The 19,323-nt window shown below is 43.9% G+C and overlaps 1 protein-coding gene across 2 annotated transcripts in view; it reads left to right on the top strand.

Annotated features, from left to right (window-relative positions):
* The window catches only part of C1QTNF12 (C1q and TNF related 12), a 104,244-nt gene that overhangs the window by 75,978 nt on the left and 8,943 nt on the right, over positions 1-19,323 (top strand). The gene's annotated exons all lie outside the window — the stretch shown is intronic.

The following is a 19,323-nucleotide window of genomic DNA, read 5'->3' as shown; positions in this document are numbered from 1 at the left end:
CTATGGGATACCACATAAAGGCAGGACTGACTTTTATGTGGTCCTAGAAGTTCTGAATATCAACACTTAACCAGCCAAGTGCTGACTCCACCCTCAGAACATCCTCAAAATAACCGTTGGAATGCCCTCCCGCGGGAGGTGGTGGAGATGAAAACGATAACGGAATTCAAACATGCGTGGGATATGCATAAAGGAATCCGGTGCAGTAGGAATGGATCCTCAGAAGCTTAGCCAAAATTGGGTGGCGGAGAAGGTGGGGGAAGAGAGGTTGGTGGTTGGGAGGCGAGGATAGTGGAGAGCAGACTTATATGGTCTGTGCCAGAGCCAGTGATGGGAGGCGGGACTGGTGGTTGGGAGGCGGGAAATACTGCTGGGCAGACTTGTACGGTCTGTGCCCTGAAAAAGGCAGGTACAAATCAAGGTAAGGTTTACACATATGAGTTTATCTTGTTGGGCAGACTGGATGGACCATGCAGGTCTTTTTCTGCCGTCATCTACTATGTTTTACAATTTGTTGCTAACTGGTTCCGTGCCCTGAATGGGCGATTTAACCAGCCAGGAGCTGTTTATGGCCAGTAATCGCTTTGAATATCAACCCCATATGTTTTTCAAATCAGGCCTCTATATGTGTAGGTGTTGGCATTTATACGAAGAAACTGCTGAGTGATGCTGCTCTTCTTTTTATATGTAGATGTTTTTGCAAAATTATTCCTCCCACTGTACGTGTCAGAAAATACACCTATATTTGACAGTGTCCTTCTGCTTATTTTATAAAAGGCTCTGCATGTGGCAGAGTCTTTTGTAAATACTGGAGGACCTGTGAACATCCTGACCTGGACGTTCTAATTCCTTTCTCAACGTTCTAGGCACAATCAGGCTTCACATGTAGAATTCCTTGCAGGTGGAGATTTCTGTGCAAATTCTACGTTGCTGGAATTCCCCTGATATATTCACTGCACTGGACTGACTATGATTTTTTGCAACTGGTCATTCGTATAGTTGCTGCTCTCTGTTACAAGCAAGTCATGAGCTTACTGTTCCGATATACGTGGCTCTCACTCACATATCTCCCTGCCTGCTCCAGGGCTGGTGTTAGAAATTCAGGGGTCCAGGGCTGAAACCGGGGAGGGGGCCCAAAAGCTTGCCTCCAGCCTATGCCTCCTTTAGCTTGAGGCAGGTTTGGGGGCCCCTATATGGTATGGGGGCCCAGGGCAATTGCTTTGTTTGCAACCCCCTAAGGACAGCCCTGCTACTTTATGTCACGCACATAATTACTGTTCTTTTTGCTGTCTTAGTTTGATAATGGTCTGATTTGGCTTGGAGACCTTTGCAGATTTTTCTCTGCCCCTCCTGAATGCCACCTCCTGCCACTGCACCATCCAGTGCTTGCTTCTGCATTTGTAATTTGTCACCTTGTCTCCTCTCAAAATTAAGGAGCTGTCCTGCCATCTTCAATGTACTAGTTCAAATCTCCATCCAATGCCTCCTTTCTGTCAATCTGCCCATATTTCTTTTACTTGTACCACAGCTGATGCCATCATTTACTGCCACCTGCCTGAATTTTTGTAGTAGGGGGGCTTTGCTTCCAGTGTCAGCTCCCTCAGTAGTTAGAGCAGCTTTTAAGCTAAAATGGATGGGGGTGGGGGGGGGGGGGGAGCTGACAGTCGCTCAGGGGTGCATGGTTCAGTGTGGAGTATCCTTGAAGGATACTATTGAAACAAGAGTTTTAGGGAATCCCAATAGAGATGTTTCAATAATGGTGAAAGAAAGCCAGGAGTGTTTAATGGGAGAACAGAGTAAAGGGATGCAAATTATCCCTGTCAGCTTCAAAGCAGCTTGTAGATGCAAGGAAAAAGCTACATTTGAAGTGTCTATATACAAATGCCAGAAGCCTAAAAAAGAGGTTAATCAGTCAAGTGATAAGATTTCGGTTGTATCTAGGTCGTGTATAGTCTTATTATTTAGTATTTAAGATGGATGTTTATGGTATGCCTTCTTGAACAGATCTGTTTTCAGTAGCCTTCGGAAGATAGTTAGGTCTTGCGTTGTTTTTATGGCCTTCGGTAGTGTGTTCCATAGCTGGGCACAAATGTATGAGAAACTGGTCGCGTATGTGGATTTATATTTTAGCCCTTTGCAGTTAGGGTAGTGGAGATTGAGGAATGTGCGTGCTGATCTTTTTGCGTTCCTAGTAGGCAAGTCTATAAGGTCTGACATGTAGGTCGGGGCTTCCCCGTGAACGATTGATAAAGAAAGGCAAAAGAGAATATGAAGAAAAATCTTGCTGCAGGTACATCAGAAGCAGAAAGCCTGTGAAGGAATCTGTAGAACCATTAGATCATGAAGATTGTAAGCTCTGTCCAGCAGGAACTGTCTCTTCATGTTCAAGTGTACAGCGCTGCGTACGTCTAATAGCGCTATAGAAATGATAAGTAGTAGTAGTAGAAGGAGCAAAAGGGGCACTCAGGGAGGATAAGGCCATAGCAGAGAGATTGAATGAATTCTTTGCTTCAGTCTTTATAGAAGAAGACGTAAGAAATCTGCCTGTACTGGAAGTGGTTTTCAAGGATGACAATGCAGAGGAACTGAAAGAAATCTCAGTGAACCTGGAAGACGTACTGAGCCAAATTGGCAAGTTAAAGAGTGATAAATCACCTGGACTGGATGGTATACACTCCAGGGTACTGAAAGAACTCAAATATGAAATTGCTGATCTGCTGTTAGTGATCTGTAACCTGTCATTAAAATCGTCCATAGAACCTGAAGATTGGAGGATGGCCAACATAACTCCAATTTTTTAAAAAGGGTTCCCGGGGTGATCCAGGAAATTACAGACTGGTAAGTCTGACTTCAGTGTTGGGCAAAATAGTGGAAACTATTATAAAGAATAAAATTATGGAGCACATAGACAAACATGGTTTGAGACAGAATCAGCATAGGTTCAGCCAAGGGAAGTATTGCCTCACCAATTTCCTTCATTTCTTTGAAGACGTGGATAAAGGTTGATGTAGTGTATATAGATTTTCAGAAAGTTTTTGACAAAGTTCCTCATGAGAGACTCCTGAGAAAATTAAAGAGTCATGAGATAGGAGGCAATGTCCTTCTGTGGATTAGGAATTGGTTATTGGACAGAAAAACAGATGGTAGGGTTAAATGGTCATTTTTCTCAATGAAGGAGGTTTAATAGTGGAGTGCTGCAGAGATCTGTACTGGGACCAGTGCTATTTAACATATTTATAAATGATCTGGAAATCGGAACGACGAGTTAGGTGATTAAGGCCTATGTTTACAAAGGTGTGCTATAGGTGCGTTAGCATTTTTAATGCACGTTAAACGCTAATGCTTGTCAAATGCTAATGCACCTATAGAAATGTATTAGCACGTTAGCGTTTAACACACTTTAACTTTAACTGAGGTACACCAACTGACAGTGGGATAGAAGTACAGGAGGATCCACTAGAGTATACGCTAAAGGTACGCTGGGAGAGAGAAGAAGAAAACCAGGAAAGAACAGAGCCTTGAAATCCAAGTGAGGACAGCGTATCAAGGAATGTTGCTACTTTTGGGGTTTCTGCCAGGTACCTGTGACCTGGATTGGCCACTGTTGGAAGCAGGACACTGGGCTAGATGGACCATTGGTCTGACCCAGTATGGCTATTCTTATGTTCTTATATTAGGCAAACACCCTGGAGAAAAGCCTTTATGATCAGTGGTGACAGAGAATGTCACAAAATGTTTGAGGTCAGACAAACCACAGCATTGTATCTTCATCCTTTGTGGTTTCCAATTAAGACTGTTCTCCTGAAATATTAACCTAATGGAATTCAGGCTCTGTAGGAGAACCCAAAGTGCTATTACACATAATCCTTAAATAGAATAGCCTTTATTCAGCGCTAACTGGTTAACTTTTTAGCAGTTAAAGATAGGACAGCTATTAAGGTGGTCCTATTTCACTACTAAACTTATCCAGTTAGGCACTGAATATCACGCCTAATCAGATAAATCACTCGATATAGCCAGTTATGCTCTAGGTGATAACAGGCAATAATCAGCAGAGATAACCGGTTATTTTCTGCTGAATATTCGTGGTTGTGCGCTGATATGTTATTTAACCGGTCAGCAGCTATGTCTGGCCAGCAGGGCCGGTGCTATATATGATGGGGCCCAAGGCAGGTGCTAGGGAGGGGGCTCCAAAGCTTGCTTTCAGGCCATCTCTCTTTCAACTTCAGGCAGGTTTGGGATCCCCTTTAAGATGGGGGTCCAGGGCAATTGCCCTGTTTGCCCACCCCTAACACTGGCTCTGCTGGCTGGTTAAATAGCTTTGAATATTGGGGAGTATATAGCCTATCTAGCAGGGCCACTGAGAGGGGGCAGAGCGCCGGGGTCTCTCTCTTCTGCTGCTGATGGGACCTGGGTGATCGCGTCCCTACAGGAGCAGAAGAGAGAAAACTCCGGTGCCGGGCCCCCCCTTGCATTGCTTGCCAAGCGGCAGCTGGGCCCTCAGGCCGAGCATGCTTGGTTTTAAAAACTGAGCATGCACGATGTGAGAGAAAAGTAGCCGCAGGGGCAGGCAAAGCGGCAGAGGAAAGAGCAGCACTAGAGGAAGACCTCTTCTGTTGGCAGGGCCTCGGGATCCCCACCAGCCAAGGTACTTGCAGTTCCGGCAGCGATCCGGTGTGTGTGTGTGGGGGGGGGGGGGGGGGGGGGTGGCGGCCCTGCCCCGGGCCCAGCTCAGTCTCTTGGTGGCCCTGCTATCTAGCCTGCCCATCCATTACTATCTGCTATTCTTGCTTCTCCTTTACAGATCCTATATGCTTGTCCAATGCTTTCTTGAATTCAGATACAGTCTTCGTTTCCACCACCTCCTCCGAGAGGCTGTGCCTTGCATCCACCACCCTTTCCGTAAAGAAGTATTTCCTTAGCTTACTCCTGAGTCTGGCCCATTTCATCTTCAGGGTATTGAGGAGAGGTACAAGTAGCTCCAGCTCTGGGTTTCTTAAAATTCAGTTCCAAAGTGCATTCTGGAAACTTTACCTTGATATTGTGACAGGAAAAGTCACAGACACAGTGTGCTGTACAGAGAGGTCTGAGCAAATTAAGTTTGGTCAGGTGACAAGTCTATGAGTTGCAGATTCTCCCTGGCGTTGAAGTGACTTTCTATTTGACTATGCTCACTGTAAACCTTAATCCATAAAAGAAATGACACCTAAAACCGTGCACTAACTCAAGGTATATCCTCTGCTTGTTCTTCACAGGGAAAACGCTAGATCACTGGCGCCTGTAAAATGTGTTTGTTTCTCTATAAAACCTGTGAAACAAGGGATTTGATTTTTAGATTTATCCAGCTGGATGTAGAGGAGTGTGGTAGCCGTGTTAGTCCACTCTTTTTTTTTTTTAACATTTATATCCCACATTATCCCAAGAAAACTCAGGTTCAATGTGGCTTACATTTGAAAATACAGTGAGACAGAATAATAGAATTCAGTAACATTATGGCAACAAGTCAATGGATATATCAGAAACATTTAACAAATCTGAGATTACTATGGGCTCATTTTCAAAGCCTTTAGACTTACAAAGTTCCATAGGCTCCTAGGTAACTTTGTAAGTCTAAGTGATTTGAAAATATGCCTCTACATATACCCAACTGGGCAAGGTTATCAATAGAAATCAAACAAAATAAAACATGGAAAAGAAAATAAGATGATACCTTTTTTATTGGACATAACTTAATACATTTCTTGATTAGCTTTCGAAGGTTGCCCTTCTTCCTCAGATCGGAAATAAGCATCCTCCCACCCTGTCAGACTGTCATAGTAATGCTTGAATGTTTTCACTTATATACACTGTCAGCTAGCACATTTGCTTATTTCCGATCTGACGAAGAAGGGCAACCTTCGAAAGCTAATCAAGAAATGTATTAAGTTATGTCCAATAAAAAAGGTATCATCTTATTTTCTTTTCCAGCTGGATGGTAATCCTATTAAAGACCAAGATAAATCCTAGCATTAAGGATACTGGACACTGCCTGGACAGGGCAGTGTGAAGGGGTTTAACAGGAGACCTCCATGTAGAGAGTTTAATGGTACTGTATGGTCTCCCAGCAGGATCACAGAGAGGCTCAGCTTTTCCCTAGCTCAGGTCATCCTCCAGGTTGCACACACTGATCTCATGCTGTGAAAATGTTCCATTCATTAGGACTTCCTCTCCACCCTCCTGTAGGCCACAGGTTGTATCAAGGGGGCGGGGCCTCATTTTGCCACACAATCAGCAGCCCTTTGTTCAATTTTTTACAAGAATTTTAAAAGAGAGTTTTTTACTGCGGTACCTGCACAGTGATCTGTCAGGCTCCACCCATGCCACACTGCTGGATATGAAATCACTTGCTTTTTACCAGAATCACAGGCATACCTTGATGTGCCAGCAGTGATGGTGAAACCCGACATGCCAGTGCACCCTCAGGTGCCAATCAGAAAGCAGGAAAAAATGTATTTCTTTTAAAATGCTGTGTTTAACAAGTAGTGCAAAGAATTGTTTTTCCAACTTCATGCCAACAGTGTGTCAGATCTATGACGCCATGTCTGGCTCTTGCCAATGCTTCCTGATGCCAGGTTTTGCTATCATGTTCCTTGAAATCTTCCAGCTCAGAGCAGGTATCCTATAGCATCCAACCAGCCAGACCAAGGAAATTTTGCCCCAGACTTTTTTTTTTAACCTTTGGGGTATCGTTGTTGTTTGCTATTAAGATTGTTACTTTTTATATGTATATGATCACATTGAAGTTTAGAAGAGTAGGTGTGTGTCTAAAGTACATAGGTGACTATTCATTTTGAATCAGGTTTCAATACCAACTCTAGCTACTGGTCTGCAGCACTTATAGGGATATGTTATTAATGGCTGGGGCAGGGGCATAGCCAGACCTCAATGGGAGGGGGGCCAGAGCCCAAGGTGAAGGGGGGCACATTTTGGCTGGCCTCCCCGTCGTCGCCCTCCTGCCACCGCTTCCGCCCCCCCACTGCTGCTCCCCCCCCTACCGCCACTGCAAAAGTACCTTGGTTGGTGGGGGGTCCTCAACCCCCGCCAGCTAAAATATTTGACCCGTGCTGGTCTCGCATTGCCTGGCGCCCTGTTCTGTTTCCAGTGGCTGTGCACGCTCACTTGTCCCCTCAGTTGAATAGAGAACTTAGGAGAAGACAGGCCAGTATGCAAGTCTGATTTATTCTGCTGCCTATGGAGAATTCTTGTAGATAAGCAACTAAAGCCAAGAAGCAGGAGTGCAATGGGGATAATTTGATACCTCGTGGTCTCATCCCAGGCGTTTATAGCTGGTGGTGTGTGCACATCTGTGATGGACATTTTCCAGTCACACCTGCAACTTCTGAAGGCATTAATTGTGTCTGCCATGGTGAACAATCCATCAGCCAATGAGGTAGACACTGGAAACTGTAGAAAATAAATTTTAGGAGACACCAAGCCCGGGAGTGGGGGGAAGAGGAAAGAAACAAAATGGAAAGCACATTTTCTCTCAATGGCTAAGAACTGTGAGAAAAATACAACAAAAAGCCTACATCTGTGCTACAGTTTGGATGAAAAGACTAAGGTGGCAGCTGCCTGGGAGCCCCCACGCGCACTCAGAAAATCTTGCTAGATGTCATTGAGCTCTGACAGAACTAGTTTGGTTAGTGCCATCACGTGACATCACTCACTCGAGTGGCCAATTCATCTTGCTTGTTGACAGAAAATGCAATAATCTCTACAACCATCAAAATTAGCAAGGCTGTTTTCCAAGAAATCTAGCCTCCCCACACTCATCAGCCTTAACACACATTTTAACTTACGTTTTAGCATGCATTTTTACATGAGTCCAAACATGCTTTAAGATTGCATGCAAATCCCATTTTAAGTACCTATTACTCACCGATACAGGGAGGTATGCTAAAGTTCAGAGTGCTCAAAGTTCAATTTTTAACACCTGTAGGCTTCACCCTTGGGAAGAGACAGGGAGAGCCCACCAAGCCTGAACTTTTTAAAATCCAAATTCTAAAACATGCCAGTCAGTAATACCTGAATGGTATTGTTTGAAAAGCAGCTCAGTTCTAATTGGTTTATATCTTGCGTTTTTAGTAGAGTAGAGACATTTTCAGCCGCTGGTCCATCACTTCCAGCTGTGCAGATGAAATCAGGACATAGTCTCATCGACCTGGTCAACAGTTCTGCAAGATTTTTAGCCAGTTTTATACTTCAGAAATATATATGTACCCACCTCTGGGGTAGAACGCCTGACCATCTCGCTGCTTTGATTTACCTGGCTTTATTACCAGATCCTCCCATCTCCACAGTTCCAAATGGTTCTCATTTTCAATGCTTAAGACCCTATTTACATAGGGGGCCTTTTACTAAAGGGTTGGCGTACGGCAATAGGCTTCCACCTCCACAAAATGGCCGCACAACAAGTGCGAACTAACTGCACAGCCATTTCTTTTTTGGGCTTTTTTAGCCACTGCTGTAAAAGGGACCTCAGCGAGCGGCAAAAACACGTCCTGCAGCTTGGAGAAAGGGCCTCTAGATATTTTTCTCATAAACATATTAATTAATTAAGATTTAGAAACCACCTTTATGGACAGATTTATTCAAGGTGACATACGACGGGTGTAGTTTGACATAAACAACATTATATGCAAAAAAAAAAAAACCCCACCAGCACAGTAGAACATTCACTTAACAGAAATATAATACAATGTCAGTAGAAAACAATGGAAACACTTTAATAGGCAGCACAGCAGAACATTCATATAACATAGATATGGTACTCACAATGTCAGCACAATACGAAAAAATATCTTAATAGGCAACAGAAGGGACAAGTGCAGTTAAGATATATTAGACAGATAAGATGTGTATTACAAATGCATTGGGATAAAGAAAAGAGGAGGCTAGAACATAACATAAGAACATAAGAATAGCCGTACTGGGTCAGACCAATGGTCCATCTAGGCCAGTATCCTGTTTCCAAACAATGGCCAAGCCAGGTCACAAGTACCTGGCAGAAACCCAATTAGCAGCAACATTCCATGCTGCCAATCCCGGGGCAAGCAGTGGCTTCCCCATGTCTGTCTCAATAGCAGACTATGGACTTTTCCTCCAGGAACTTGTCCAAACCTTTTTTAAACCCAGATACGCTAACCGCTGTTTCCACATCCTCCGGCAAAGAGTTCCAGAGCTTAATTATTCGTTGAGTGAAAAAATATTTCCTCCTATTTGTTTTAAAAGTATTTCCATGTAACTTCCTCGAGTGTCCCTTAGTCTTTGTACTTTTGGAATGAGTAAAAAATTGATTTACTTCTACTCATTCTACACCACTCAGGATTTTGTAGACCTCAATCTTATCTCCCCTCATCCGTCTCTATTCTAAGCTGAAGAGCCATAGCTTTACCTCATACGAGAAGAGTTCCATCTCCTTTATCATTTTGATCACTTGTTTGAACCTTTTCTAAAGTCGCTATATCGTTTTTGAGATACGGTGACCAGAACTGAACGTAATACTCAAGGTGTGGTCGCACCATGGACGATACAGAGGCATTATAGTATTTTCGGTCTTATTCACTATCCCGTTCCTAGATAGAGGGTAAAATATATGTACAGTTGAATAAGGTATTTGGATCTGGTCTCAGTTTGAGCATGTGCTTTCTGAAGCTCAGGTAGTCATGAGATAGGTTTAACCTCTCTGGGAGTGAGTTTCAGAGTGTGGGAGCTATTCCTGAGAAAGACTGATGGCAGGAGCCACATCATGTGATTTCCTTTGGTGAGGGCACAGTTAGGGATGCTCCTTGGGAGGACCTTGGAGGTGTCAAAAATGTGAAGCGAGTTAACTTATTGTTTAAGTCCTGGACCATTTCCTCTAAGGACCCTGAAGATCAGAGATAGAATTTTAAATTTGGTCCTGTAGGGTATTGGTAGAGTATGATGAGGTCACACTGCTTCCAATCCTCTATTATTTATTTATTTATTTATACAGGCTTGACAGATTGCAAATCACATTAAAAAATGCAGTGAAGAGGTTTATAGTTCTACCAATGAGTGTCTATAGAGAAATGAAAGGAGCAGAGTTAGATGAGTGAAGGAACCCCCCCCCCCCCCCTTAAGTCAATGTTTCAAGTTTGAAGGTTTCACAGAAAAAAACAGCTTTTGACTTGCTTTTTAAATCTTGGGTAGGAGGATTCCATTCTTATTGCCAGTGGCAGAGTGTTCCATAATTTTTGTCCAGCATAACTACATGTTGTTTCACGGGTAATGTCTAGCCAAAGGCAAGAGAGATGCGGAATTGCAAAGTAGCATTTTGGGATGATCGCAGTACACATGAGGGAGTGTATGGAACCAGGAGGTTGGAGATGTAGAGTAGAGCAGAAGGAAGGCCTTTATGCACCAAAGTCAAGAAGTTGAACTGAATATGAGCAGATACAGGAAGCTAATGTTCAGAAATTAACAGTGGGGAAACATGGTCAAAACGCCCTGCATTATAGAGCAACTTGACAGCCACTGAGTGAACTAACTGTAGGCACTTAAGAGATTACAACGGTAAACAAGAAAAGAATGCAAGTGTGTAATGACTAGGGAAAGGATCAACATTTGAATGCAAGTCAGGGGTAAATATAGTTTAATTGAATGAATCTGCTGTAATGCAAAGAAGCAAGATTAGTCGTGGTCGGTAAACAGGCATCTATCAGACTTGTGTTTATTATGACATCTGATTCTTTTTTCCTATTCAAGGCGGAATATTGTAACGGAATTCAAACATGTGTGGGATAAACATAAAGGAATCCTGTTCAGAAGGAATGGATCCTCAGGAGCTTAACCGAGATTGGATAGCAGAGCCGGTAGTGGGAGGCGGGGCTGGAGGTTGGGAGGTGGGGATAGTGCGGGGCAGACTTATACGGTCTGTGCCAGAGCCGGTGGTGGGAGGCGGGGATAGTGCTGGGCAGACTTATACGGTCAGTGCCAGAGCCGGTGGTGGGAGGCAGGGATAGTGCTGGGCAGACTTATACGGTCTGTGCCAGAGCCGGTGGTTGGGAGGCGGGGCTGGTGGTTGGGAGGCGGGGATAGTGCTGGGCAGACTTATACGGTCTGTGCCCTGAAGAGCATAGGTACAAATCAAAGTAGGGTATACACAAAAAGTAGCACACATGAGTTGTCTTGTTGGGCAGACTGGATGGACCGTGCAGGTCTTTTTCTGCCGTCATGTACTATGTTACTATGTTACTATGTAAGGCACATTTTCAGATGCATTTGATTTTTCTGAAGTTGAACATAGCTGCTGTAAATGAATGGATGAAAACAAACAAATTAAATATGTCAAACTTTGCTTTAATGGGATAGGAGGCAAGGTTCTGGTGTGGATTGGGAATTGGTAAGTGGACAGAAAACAGAGGGTAGGGTTAAATGGTCATTTCTCTCAATGGAGGAGGGCGAACGGTGGAGTGCCACAGGGATGTGTATTGGGACCAGTACTATTTAACATATTTTATAAATGATATGGAAATCGGAACGATGAGTGAGGTGATTAAATTTGCAGATGATACAAAACTATTCAAGGTTGTTAAAACACATGGAGACTGTGAAATATTGCAGGAAGACCTTAGGAAATTGGAACACTGGCCATCCAAATGGCAGATGAATTTTAATGTGGACAAATGCAAGGTGATGCACATTGGATGGAATAATCTGAATCATAGTTACCTGATGCTAGGGCCCACCTGGGGCGTCAGCACTCAAGAAAAAGAACTAGGTATCGTCGTAGATAATGTGCTGAAATCTTTTGCTCAGTGTGTGTGGCAGCTGCCAAAAAAGCAAACAGGATTCTAGGAATTATTAGGAAAGGGATGGTGAATAAGACCGAAAATACTATAATGCCTTTGTATCGCTCCATGGTGCAACCGCACCTTGAGTATTGCGTTCAGTTCTGGTCGCCGTATCTCAAAAAAGATATAGCAGAATTAGAAACAGTTCAAAGAAGAGCGACCAAAATGATAAAGGGGATGGAACTCCTCTCGTATGAGGAAAGGCAAAAGAGGTTAGGGCTCTTTAGTTTGGAAAAGAGACAAATGAGGGGAGATATGATTGAGGTCTACAAAATCCTGAGCTGTGTAGATGAGTAGAAGTAAATCGATTTTTTTACTCATTCCAAAAGTACAAAGACTAGGGGACACTCCAGGAAGTTACATGGAAATACTTTTAAAACAAATAGGAGTAAATATTTTTTCACTCAACGATTAGTTAAGCTCTGGAACTCTTTCCTGGAGGATGTGGTAACAGCAGTTAGTGCATCTGGGTTTAAAAAAGGTTTGGACAAATTCTTGGAGGAAAAGTCCATAGTCTGCTATTGAGACAGACATGGGAAGCCACTGCTTGCCCCGGGATTGGCAGCATGGAATGTTGCTGCTAATTGGGTTTCTGCTAGGTACTTGTGACCTGGCTTGGCCACTGTTTTGAAAACAGGATACTAAGCTAGATGGACCATTGGTCTGACAAAGTATGGCTACTCTTATGTTCTTATTTATTTATTTATTTATTAACATTTATTGATCGCCTTTTTGAAGGCATTCACTCAAGGCAGTATACAGCAAGAATAAATCAAGCATAAGCAATAGACAATTACAGCAGTAAAAACATTCAAATAACAATACAAGTATTGCATAGTGTACTACTTATAATGTCAACACAATACACAATAAAACATTTTAATAGACAGCATAGGGTGTAAGCAAAGATGGAACATGTAGATAGAGAAAATAGAGTAACAGGAGTAAGAAAATAAGGGGCCCTTATACAAAGGTGCATAGGGGCCTATGCACATCCAGCGATCGCCAAATCGGCATTACTGCCCAGCTACCACATGCCCCAGGCGGTAATTCTGAATTTGGCATGTGCCGAAAACATGTGACAGAAAATTTTTTCTATTTTCTACCGTGTGGTGCTTACCTGGCAGTAAACAGCAGCGGCGTGTGTTGCATGCCTACTGCCTGGGTAGCGTGTGAGATCTTACCGCTAACTCAGTGGGTGGCGGTAAGGTCTCAGGCCAAAAATGGATGCACGCTGGTTTTTATTTTGCCACATGTCAGTTTTCTGGCCCCTTAAAGGCCCTTTTTCTAGGATGTGGCAAAATCTGGTCTGGCGCATGCCCAAAAGACGCGCTTGCACTTCCACAGGCCACTTTTTGCCGTAGCTTAGTAAAAGGGCCCCTCAGGGACTAATTTAAAGAAAGTTGCAAATGAGGTCAGAAAGGTGCTTGAACATTATCTTGGCTAGCGTAGGAGTGGGTAACCTTGTCTTGCTATAATATGTGCTACGTCATTTAGTTCTTCCGTTAAAGGCCTGGTTGAAGAGCCAAGTTTTCACTTGCTTCCTGAAGTAGAGATAGTCTTGTGTTAAGTGACAGACTAAGCTGTTTTTCTCTTTCCCTCAGAAGTAAAAAAAAACTCTGTCCTGCAAGAAGTAGATTAATTAGGAGTGATTCTAGATTCAGCACTTTCTTTTCATCTGTACCATGAAACAGTAGTGAGAACTATTTTTCATAAGTTGAAAGTAATCAGAAGAAATTTTTCGGATTGTGATTCAATCATCGATTACCCCTTTGTTTGATTATTACAACTCCTTATTTTTGGGCTTGCCAAGTCAACTATTAAGATCTTTGCAGATTGCACAAAATGCTGCAATGCACCCGACGAAACTACAGTGTAGTAAATTTAAAACAAATCGGAGAAAAGTTTTCCTCACCCAACGCGTAATTAAACTCTGGAATTCGTTGCCAGAGAATGTGGTGAAGGCGGTTAGCTTACCAGAGTTTAAAAAGGGGTTAGATGGTTTCCTAAAGGACAAGTCCATAAACCACTACTAAATGGACTTGGGAAAAATCCACAATTCCAGGAATAACATGTATAGAATGTTTGTACGTTTGGGAAGCTCACCAGGTGCCCTTGGCCTGGATTGGCCGCTGTCGTCGACAGGATGCTGGGCTCGATGGACCTGTGGTCTTTTCCCAGTGTGGCATTACTTATGTACTTATGGTAGCACATATATCAAGGTTTGAACACTTTACACATGCTTTGTTGGGTTGAATTGGTTACCAGTCAAATGGTGTATTCAATTTAAAGTCTTAACCCTGATTGTTAAAGCCCTAAACAATGATGGTTCTTTGCAAATAACTACTAATCTACACATTTATTGCCCACCAAGACCTCAATGCTTAGCAGATAAACTGTTATTAGTGCTGGCCAGACTTATACGGTCTATGCCAGAGCCGGTGGTGGGAGGCGGGACTAGTGGTTGGGAGGCGGGGATAGTGCTGGGCAGACTTATACGGTCTGTGCCAGAGCCAGTGGTGGGAGGCGGGACTAGTGGTTGGGAGGCGGGGATGGTGCTGGGCAGACTTATACGGTGGTTGGGAGGCGGGGATGGTGGTTGGGAGGCGGGGATGGTGCTGGGCAGACTTATACGGTCTGTGCCAGAGCCGGTGGTTGGGAGGCGGGGCTGGTGGTTGGGAGGCGGGGATGGTGCTGGGCAGACTTATACGGTCTGTGTCAGAGCCGGTGGTGGGAGGCGGGACTAGTGGTTGGGAGGCGGAGATAGTGCTGGGCAGACTTGTACGGTCTGTGCCCTGAAAATGACAGTTACAAATCAAGGTAAGATGTACACAAAAACTAGCACATATGAGTTTGTCTTGTTGGGCAGACTGGATGGACCGTGCAGGTCTTTTTCTGCCGTCATCTACTATGTTATGTTACTATGTTCCTTTTTTCCAACATAGTCAGTTAAAAGAATATCAGTCGGTAATGTTTTATTTGGAAGGAGCAAAAACTATGGAATACTTTTCCTTGTGAATTGTGTGGTATTAACAGTTATTTGCAAATTAGAAAACTCCTTAAGGGTGTTTTATGTACTGGTAGTAATTTAGGGATTCTTTTACAAAGCTGCAGTAAATACTAATGCTTGCTTACCGCAGGATAAAATGCACTACTGCAAGGTGTTTTACAGGCATCCCATGGTAGTTTTTGCATTTATTTATTTATTAGGATTTATTTAACGCCTTTTTGAAGGAGTTCACTCAAGGCGGTGTACAGTAAAAATAGATCAAACATGAGCAATAGGCAATTACAGCAGTAAAAATATTCGAAAACAATACAAAACATGGCATGGTATACTAGCAATGTTAACACAATACGTAATAGAACATTATAATTGGTAGTGAAGGGTAAGGCAAAGTTGTAACATATAGATGGGTAAGAAAGTAGGAAGAATTAGAAAGTAAGGTGACTGATTTGAAGAAAGTTGCACATGGAGGAGTGGATAAACATGTCCTGCTGCAGTATGTGCAGCCCGAGTCACTCCTTGTGTGTGTGAGTGAGACTAACAAGTTAGCTACTTCTTCCATTAAAGGCTTGGTTGAAGAGCCAAGCTTTCACCTGCTTCCTGAAGTTGAGATAGTCTTGTGTTAAGCGCAGACTTTCAGGCAATGCATTCCAGAGTGTGGGGGCTACTCCAGAGAAGGCTCGTTTGCAAGTATCACATCGTGTAATATCTTTTGGAGAGGGTGTCCTTGGCGGTGTGTGGAGGATCATCCTATTCTTTAGATACACAGGGCCATTTCCTTTAATGGCCTTGAAGATCAGACATAGAGTTTTAAATTTAGCCCTGTATTGTACTGGTAACCAATGAAGTTTTTGCAAAAATGGTGTGATGTGGTCACGTCGCTTGCAACCTTCTATGAGTCTTGCTGCTGCATTCTGTATCAACTGGAGCTGGTGCAGGCCCTTTGTAGTCAGACCATTGTATAGTGCATTGCAGTAATCCAATCTTGATGTTACCATGGCATGTACAACTGGGATAAGATTTACCTTCTCGATGTAAGGAGAGAGGCAACATAGCTGTCGCAAATAGTAGAAGCAGCTCTTGAAGGTTGCTTTGATTTGGGGAATCAGATTAAGTGTTAAATCTAGCTGTATTCCAAGGTTCCTGACTTGTGATTTGAGGGGGATGCATACTTCCCAAAACTGATTTTGATGTCAGTTATGTATCCACTTGTGTTAGGGACCCAGAGAAGCTCAGTTTTACTTGGGTTCAGGCAAAGTTTGTTGAGTTTAGCCCATTCTTGAATTGATGTTAGACAGGTAATCAGTTTATTCAAGGCTGTAGGTAAGTCAGGTTCAATGGGTAGCTGCACATCATCCGCATAGATGTAGAACTGAGTGTCCACTGACCGAATCAGCTCAGCTAGTGGCTTGAGGTAGATATTGAACAGAATAGGTGACAGTACTACTACTTACCATTTCTAGAGCACTACTAGGGTTACGCAGCGCTGTACAGTTTAACAAAGAAGGACAGTTGTTGCTCAATGGAGCTTACAATCTAAAGGACGGTCCTTGTGGTACCCCGCAGGTCAGTGTCCATGGAGGTGATGAATTGTTGCCAAACATTATGGATTGTTGGCTGTCTGATAGATAGGATCTGAACCAGGCAAGTACTGTTCCATTGATACCTGTTTCTGTCACTCGTGATAGCAAGATATCATGATCCACAGTGTCAAAAGCTGCTGAGAAATCTGGCAGTAGTAACATCGAGGCTTTTATTTTCTAGTGCTGGGGCAGGTCAGTGGCAGACAGAAGGGGCCCCTTTTATCAAGCTGTGACAAAAGGGGGCTTACTCTGGCATCGGCACTTGTTTCTGACACGTACCGAGGCCCCCTTTTACAGCAGCGGGGTAAAAAGTAGGTCTTTCTTTATTTGAGGAAATGGCCGTGCGGCAAGTGAAGCACTTGTTCGGCCATTTCGGGGGGAGCTCTTACCGCCACCCACTGAGGTGGCGGTAAGGGCTCCCGTGCTAACCTGGCGGTAAATGGGACACACATGGCACTCCCTGATTACCGCTGGGTACACACTGGCGCTATAAAAATAAATATATTTTTGTAGCACCGGATATGACGGGAACTACTGCCGGGCTGCCTCCTTTTTAATGAGTGGTAAGCCCGTGTTGGGCTTACTGCCGCTTTGTAAAAGGGGTACTAGGTGTATTCTGCACTAATTGGTTAGCACTGCTACATTGCTACATGTTAATATTCCGCCAGTGTCATTATGCTCATATTAGCCCTCTCCTCAAGTCACTTCACTGGCTTCCTATCCATTTCCGCATACAGTTCAAACTCCTCTTATTGATCTATAAGTGCATTCACTCTGCAGCTCCTCAGTAGCTCTCCACTCTCATCTCTTCCTACATTCCTCCCCGGGAACTCCGCTCACTGGGTAAATCTCTCTTATCCACACCCTTCTCCTCCACTGCTAACTCCAGACTCCGTTCCTTTTATCTTGCTGCACCATATGCCTGGAATAGACTTCCTGAGCCAGTATGTCAAGCTCCATCTCTGGCCGTCTTCAAATCTAAGCTAAAAGCCCACCTTTTTGATGCTGCTTTTAACTCCTAACCCTTATTCACTTGTTCAGAACCCTTATTTTATCATCCTCACTTTAATATTCCCTTATCTCTTGTTTGTCCTGTTTGTCTGTCCTGATTAGATTGTAAGCTCCATCGAGCAGGGACTGTGTCTTCATGTTCAAGTGTACAGCACTGCGTTCGTCTAGTAGCACTTTAGAAATGATAAGTAGTAGTAGTAGTAATGTTAACTGATTAATGCATGGTTAGCACGTGAGCCCTTATCGGCAACAAAATAGGTGTTGATTAGTGCTCACGCTGTAATGGCCATATACTAATGGAAAAATTACTGCATGGCCATTGTTGTGGTAATAGAAAAATCAGGCATTTCCTGGCACCGCTAAAAGTGGCCTTAGCTCGCAGGAAAGACCTGCACTGGGGCTAACACAGGCCAGTGGCGATCCTTGGTCGGCTGCCACTCGGGGCGGATTGCTGCTGCGCACCCCCCCCCCCCCCCCCACACCGGGTGCAGTGGCATCCATCCTCTCCCCGGGTGCAGCACGACAACCCCCGGTGCATCAACACCCCCCCTCCCCAGGTGCATTCTTACCTGCTGGGAGCAGCCACGCGGCTGTCGGTTCCGCTGGTTCCCTGCTCCCTTTGCCCCGGAACAGGAAGTAACCTGTTCCAGGGCAGAGGGAGCAGGGAACCAGCGGAGCCGACAGCCGCGCGGCTGCTTTCTACACCCCTCCAGCGGCGTGCAGCCGGGGCAGACCGCCCCCACCACCCCGCCCTCGGTACGCCACTGGCACAGGCCACTTTTTTGTGTGTGCTTAGTAAAAGGACCCCTTAGTTTTGTCTTTTTATGGTATTCTTTGTTAATTTTACTCTTATGAATGCTCAGTTGTTAACCACCTAATATTTGGGATAGTGCAGTCTAGAATTTTTTTTAATGCAGAAAAAATTACGTGGAAGTAAAAACCATTCTGGTTCCTCAGAATCTCTCTCTCTCTCTCTATATATATATATATATTTAGAATTTTTTTTTCTTTCTTTTTTTTTTACTAGTCTGACTCTTGATTCACGTTAAGATTTTTTTGATTTATTAGACCCTTGAGGAGAGGGCACAGTTAGACTGCCCCAGGCCCCAGTCTTCAAAGAGATGTTATTTTTAGACTTGCTGGCACTGGGGCCAGTGTCATTTAATACCTCTAGAGTGGGAGAGATGGGTGGTTGGTGCCACAAATATCTCAAGAAGAATCTGAAAAAATAAACACAGAGACCTTTGCTCATGTGTCACAGACTCTGAAATCTCAATAACTTCTTTACTGAGGTGCTGAAAGTTTAAATTATAAAAGGATTTGTAGTACTTATCTGGGATGTTTATCATTCTTTATTTTACAGTTTCTTTCTTATGTTTTTTTTCTCCATCAATCTCTCTTCGTCTTGTCCTTTCCCTCCTTTTTCTCTCATTTGTCTTTTCTCCCGTCAGCTCCTATCATTTTCATTTCTTCCTTCCTCTGACTGGCTATGAAAATCATCAGCAGTAAAAGAGATGTGCATGTGTTTCAGTTTCCACCAAAACCCACTTCTCCTCTTCCTCCACTCTCTATCTCAGTTGATAACACCCTCATCCTCCCCGTCTCATCTGCCCGCAACCTCGGAGTCATCTTTGACTCCTCCCTCTCCTTCTCTGCGCATATCCAGCAGATAGCCAAGACCTGTCGCTTCTTCCTCTTCAACATCAGCAAAATTCGCCCTTTCCTCTCTGAGCACACCACCCGTACTCTCGTCCACGCTCTCATTACCTCTCGCCTGGACTACTGCAACTTACTCCTCACCGGCCTCCCACTTAGCCACCTATCCCCCCTTCAGTCTGTTCAGAACTCTGCTGCACGTCTTATATTC

Source organism: Microcaecilia unicolor, chromosome 13 (assembly GCF_901765095.1).
Source record: "Microcaecilia unicolor chromosome 13, aMicUni1.1, whole genome shotgun sequence".
Classification (NCBI taxonomy): Eukaryota; Metazoa; Chordata; class Amphibia; order Gymnophiona; family Siphonopidae; genus Microcaecilia; species Microcaecilia unicolor.
This window is presented reverse-complemented; position numbering and strand designations above follow the sequence as displayed.